The sequence below is a fragment of the Kryptolebias marmoratus genome, linkage group LG9 (assembly GCF_001649575.2).
Source record: "Kryptolebias marmoratus isolate JLee-2015 linkage group LG9, ASM164957v2, whole genome shotgun sequence".
NCBI classification, from domain to species: Eukaryota; Metazoa; Chordata; class Actinopteri; order Cyprinodontiformes; family Rivulidae; genus Kryptolebias; species Kryptolebias marmoratus.
Window position 1 is genome coordinate 5481321 of NC_051438.1, and position 6453 is coordinate 5487773.

Sequence of the window (6453 nt, forward strand, 5' to 3'; positions counted from 1 at the left end):
TCAGTTTCTATGCACCACAAATTTGGAACAAACTTCCAGAAAACTGTAAAACAGCTGAAACACTGGGTGCCTTTAAATCTCAACTTAAAACCCACCTGTTTAGAGTTGCTTATGGCTAAATTAGGGTTAGAGTGCGGGGTTTTGATGTTTCTCTTTCTTACTGTTTATTCATTGTCACATGCTGTTTTTATTTTGTTTTTTAATTATGTAAAGCACCTTGAAATGCCTTGCTGCTGAAATGTGCTATACAAATAAAATTTGATTGATTAAAGGCTGATGCTGGTCACCTGTGTAGTGGTGGGCATGCCGGGAAGCATCACGGACCTGTCAGAGATGCTGGTGGAACATTTAAAAAAGAACGGGTTTGACATTCAAAAAAAAAAAAGAAGGGAACCAAGCGAGCCGATTACAGCCGGGTGTGGTGGGTGGCACAATGGAAGAGCCAGATCGATTGGGTGGCTCTGTAGATGACTGCAGCGACGACTACAATCGTTGGATTGATGACGGGGCAGAGGTGGAACTCTGCCCTTATCTGTGAGTACTGTTTTCCACTGATGTCCGCTGGGAGCCTCGTTGAGGGCTTGTAGAAGGTTCTTTCTTTTGGACAACGCTTCTGGTTAGGGTTGTCTGTGCCCCACAGGAGGACAGCGTGGCGACACGGAGAAGCGAGCGGGGCAACCGGAGCAGGCTGCAGCAATTGCAGGAAGTGGTGGAGCCGGGGCTGAGTGTGGGGGTTCCCCTGTGTGGATTGGACTTTCGGGATTCTGGCCTTTTAGGAATTTTTTTTGCTTTGCTTGGAGTGAAGATTTTAACTTGTTTGTTGTGTTTTTAAAAGAAGAGTAAGACTTTTCATCCCTTTTGGGAATAAAGTTGTATTAAAATTCAAGTGTTGGTTTCCCTAGGTTCTGATTTACTGGTTCCCTCCTTGTTGTCTGTCAACCTGTTGATATCACCAGATTATATTAGCCTGGTGTCACACTCTCACTAGAAAGCTTACAGAAAAGGGAAGGCAATACCAAGAAACAGAGTCTGAGAAACAGAAAAAAATATTTCTTAGGTCATATGAGTCCTGGAAACACATTGCTAGAGAAACCAGGAAGAAATTAACGGGTTTCTGTGTACCGGAGGCTTTGGATGAGATAAATCAGGAGGTCCAACATTGCCTCGACAAGGTCAAAGAAAATTATGAGCCTCTGCAACATAATTCTTTAAATACTTCAGATATTGTGCAGAAACTAGATGCGTGTACTACATTGACAAATTAGATATCTGATCTTGTGTGCAAGCGTTTGGAAAGTGGCATTGTGAAAGAGAAATTTAATCAAGAAGTGGAAAAGGAAAGGGTGTGAGTTACCTTAAATAGAGATGATTATCAATCTATTTTTGGGGAAACCTCTAAGGAGAGTTCTTTAGGTTCATCGGTTACCAGCTCCAAAGTTTCGCAAAGGCGGATAATGGCTGAAGCGCATTTTACAGGATCTATGTTGCGGAAGTATTGGGTGGGATGACCCTCTTCCTGAAGACTTGTCTGTACAGTGGAAGAGGTGGAAGTGCAGCCTTCAGGATGTGAGAGGGTTGTTGATACCAAGATGTTATCGTCCTCAAGGTTTTGAAAAATTGTTCAAACAGAACTACACCACTTTTCGGATGCGAGTAGCATAGCTTATGGTGCATGCTCCTATCTCAGAGTTGTGAATGAGAATGGGAAGGTGTTTTGATCATGGCTAAAGCCAGAGTTGCTCCTTTGAAAATCACAAGCATTCCACGTCTTGAGCTTTCAGCTGCAGTGGTTGCTGCTATGTTGAGTGTTCTGTTAAAATCAGAACTTGACATGAAGATAGATGCAGAGTTCTTCTGGACTGATTTACAGGTGGTGTTGTCATATATTAATAATGAAGCGAGACGGTTTCATGTGTTTGTGGCAAATCATGTCCAGGTTATAAGAGACAAGAAACGTCCAAGTCAATGGCATTATATTGATACTACTGAAAATCCAGCAGATCATACATCAAGAGGGCTTTGTGCCTCTGAAATTTTGACAAGTAACTGGCTAAGGGGCGCTGAATTTTTGTGGAAGAAAGAAATAATCAAGAAATTTAGATCAAGTCCTGATTTGTTGGTGGGTGATCCAGAGGTTAAAGTGGTACAGACATTTGTGACAACAAAGGATTCTATGGATGTTCTGGAGCGTTTCACTAGATTTTCATCTTGGTCAACGCTTATTAAAGGAGTGGCCAGAATTAAAAGACTTGGATCCCAGAATAAATATGGTTCCGAGGTAGTGAGCGTTAAGGAACGTGAAGATGCTGTTAAATCAGTGGTAAGGCTTGTGCAAGAATGTGCCTTTGGCTCAAAGATGAAGGTTCTTCAAAGAGGAGAGAGTCTTTCACAGTCTAATCCTCTCTTTCATTTGAATCCATTTATAAAGGATGGCTTGCTATGTGTTGGCGGACGATTGAAATATTCATCTTTTGGTGAAGGTTTTAAGTATCCGATGATTTTGCCAAAGGAAGGCCATATTGTTCAACTTATTTTGGCTGACTGTCACGCTCAGGTGTGTCATCAAGGCAGGGGCCAAACCCAAATGCAGCTTAGGACAAATGGGTTTTAGATTATTGGCTGTAGAAGACTGGTGGCTCAGATGATTCATAAATGTGTGCAGTGCAGGAAACTAAGGCTGCCAGCGGAAGAACAACTCATGGCGGAGCTTCCGAAAGAACGTGTGGAGGCATCTGCACCATTCACTTATTGTGGAATGGATTGTTTTGGTCCTTTTGTTGTTAAAAGGAACCGCAAGGACAATAAAAGATATGGTCTGTTTTTCACATGTCTGTATTCATGTGCTGTTCACATTGAAATGTTGGAGGATTTATCTACAGACTCATTTATAAATGGCCTACGTTGCTTTATTAGCATTAGGGGAGCTGTGCGACAGATACATTGCGATCAAGGGAGAAATTTTGAAGGAGCTAGAAATGAGTTAAAGCAATGTGATAGTAAAGGCCTGGAGTCATTCTTGGCAACGAAACAATGTGAGTTTATTTTCAATACAGTCATGCTGGTGGTGTTTGGGAGCGTCAGATACGCACCATCCGAAATGTGTTGGATTTTACTTTGTCTCAAGGTTTGGGTAAACTTGATGATGCTTCTTTAAGGACTCTCTTTTATGAAGTTATGGCTATTGTCAATAGTCGTCCCTTAACCTTAAAGGGAATAAATGATCCAGGTTCTTTTGAGCCTTTAACTCCTAATCATTTAATTCAGATGAAGTCTGATATCGCTTTGCCTCCTTCAGGAGACTTTGTAAGGGAGGATGTCTACTCTTCAAAGCATTGGCGCCGCGTTCAATTTTTGATTGAACAGTTTTGGAGTCGGTGGAAAAGGGAATATCTCCAGAATATTTCCATTCGACAAAAGTGGCATATAGTTCTGCGCAATATTAGAGTTAATGACGTTGTTCTGGTAAAAAAGGATATTCTGCCAAGAAATCAGTGGCAGTTGGGTCGTGTTGTGGAAACTGTGGTTGATGATGATGGTTTGGTTCAAAGAGTGAAGCTTAGAACAGGGGAACGGAAAACAGGAAGGGATATTAGTTCTAAGTATTCCGTGATAGAAAGACCAGTGCAAAAACTGGTGGTATTATTGGAAAATAATTTGTAAATTGAATGGACACAGATAATCATTAAAAATAATCCACAGTAAATAGTAAAAATCTTTGTAAATAGTGGAAAATAATGCATGATTTAGTGGTTGTTCATGCCTGATTGGTGCTACACTGTCTTTGAATAAAAGGCAGCTCACCCGCCGCTCGACCTTTCAATCAGGCTAACTTTCTGACAGACGGATGTGATGTCAGCCCTCATGGCGGGAGTCCCACGCTCCGGCGGCGGGAGGCAGTGAAATGGAAACACAGCTGCATTCAGCTCTGGGCACAGGAGAGGTGTGCCCCAGAACGGTCCTATCTCCTGTACTGAAGAGGAGCTACTGCGCATGTACAACTTTTAACGACAGTCTATGGACAAAGATTGTTGCTCCCCGGGGTGGAAATACATCACCAATCAGACAACGTCGAAGAATGAAACAACTTTACATATCATTAACTATAAAATATTTATCTTTCACAACAAAAAATATAGATAGCCTACATATATTTTGAAATATTTTTTTTTCCTATTTAATTTGTAATTAATTTTTTTACGTCTTATTCAAGGTAATGTGAGTGGTGGGGCGGTGCCCTTTATTGGCCAGCCGCCTCTGCTCTGAGAACTAACACAGACCAGGAGATCTGACAACATTGTATGAATCTCACATAACGTTATTTTCATGGTTTGACCAAAACAGCTACACCTCCTTCCCAGTGACGTGCGGTGAGGTTCATGCTTGGTGAGGCACTGACTCCTTTGAGTCAGATTTACAAATATATAAAGCCAAAAGGGTAGCTTATTCAATTGCCTACTGGTTATTTCATAACTCATCAGCGTTCGTCACACACACATACTCTCTCTCACGTACGTATTAAAGATAAGATAAGAAAAAACATTACAATTACCGTTTTGGCAGTCTGATGGGGCAAAACACAAAAACTAACGGCTAGCAGCAGTGCGTGTGACTCTCACTCGCCTCTGCGTAAAAGGACAGCAGCAACAAGCACCTGTTGGCTCATGTGCGCCCCCTTCAGTGCGGCAGAGTACTGCCTGCCTCACCTTGTTCTTTATTTGGTTTCTCTCTCTCTGATTATTTAAGAGCCTTTGCTTCGTACCTGGTTGCGGGTTCCTCATTTGGAGGTCACGGTCCCTTCCGTGCTCATGTTATGTAGCTGCGCCGGCAGCTTATTCAAGCTACGTCGTTTTGGAAGCTACAATAAAGGACTTTAACGCCATGCTGCTGCACATTGGTCTCCCCTCGCTTGTGGAACTGTGACAGATACGGCAACAGGCACGGGCCAATTGCATGTATCAACCCAGTTTGTGATGGATTGCGCAATCAGAGGTGAGGCTCGGCTCGCTGCTGCCGCACCTAACGTTTCACCCTTGTATTTGAACAGGAAATATGCAATTTCAGTGATTTCAGTGGTTTTGACTATAAAAATGCGATTTGGACCATAAAAATGTTCGAAAATTACTCATACATAAAGATCAGTGGACAAATATTAATATTCATTTTATGTTATAACTTTTTTTTTCTTGTCATGATGACAGGTGAGGCTCTGCCTCACCTGCCTCCCCTGACCGCACGTCCCTGCTCCTTCCCATCTCAGCACCAGATGATTTTAGTTTTAAACTCAGGCCTGAAAGGATTCGTCAAGGAATACTCGGCCTTTGGATCGCCTTGCTGCTGTAAAGTGCTATAGAAATAAATTTCACTTCACTTTATATGAAAGTTAGTTTTTGATTTTAATAACCAAAGGGAAAAAATATTGTAAAGATACATAATAATATAATATATAATCCCATAATAATATATGGGATTTGGGATACTAAAAAAGCAGAAATAGAACTCACAAAGGGACTCAGACAGTTTTTCTGTATGTAAAACAACGATAAACCATACCACCCATATGGTTTTGATATTTAAACTTGTTAATTCTCTCATTGCTGTTGTCAAAGCAGACATCCATTAATTTAGAGTGTTTTTATATTTTGGTGAAAAAAAAAGGTGAAGATTAATCAGGAAATATTAAACATATAATTTCTCTGCAGTCCAAAATGCAACAATCAAAGGCTCAATAATTGGCTTCTAGAATTGCGCCGCTCAAGATGGCAGCATGTTGGAGCAGCTCTGTTACATTCATTCTGAGATATTGCTTTTGAAAATGATATTCCTCTTTTTTTCTTGATGTAAATCACTTTTTGGATCATTATTTCCTCTGGTATCGGATGCTGTGCAGCTGGAAGGATTTTTACTGAAACCTTTTTTACTTTTGGACATTTTGTCATGATGCAACAAGTGTTAATGTGAAGAACCCTGAAGTCCAGTCATGTCCAGAACCAAGCAGACTGCCCATAAATCCACCGGAGGTAAAGCTCCCAGGAAGCAGCTCGCCACCAAAGCTGCCAGCAAGAGCGCCCCGGCTGGCGGAGGGAAGAAGCCTCACAGCTACAGGCCAGGTACCGTGGTATGAAACCAGAATTATGAGCTACAACAACATTTATTTTAAACTGAAACTGATTAATAAAGTATCTTTGAATTGAATTGAATTGAATATCCAACCTAAAATAAACCTCTGGTGGAGCACTTTTTTTTTTTTTTTTTCCTGCTCCTGGTGGAAGGCGGACGTGTTTCTTTTCTCTCTGTCTCCTCGTGCCCCCCTGCCTTTCCTTTTTCAAAGCCTCTTTTTACATATTTTCCAAAAATTTAGGGAATATGGATCTGATCAGCTGGTTTCTCAACGCAATTGATACAATTTCCTCGACTGGGTGAAGGAGAGTCCAGTCTCGGGATATGTCTCGCTGG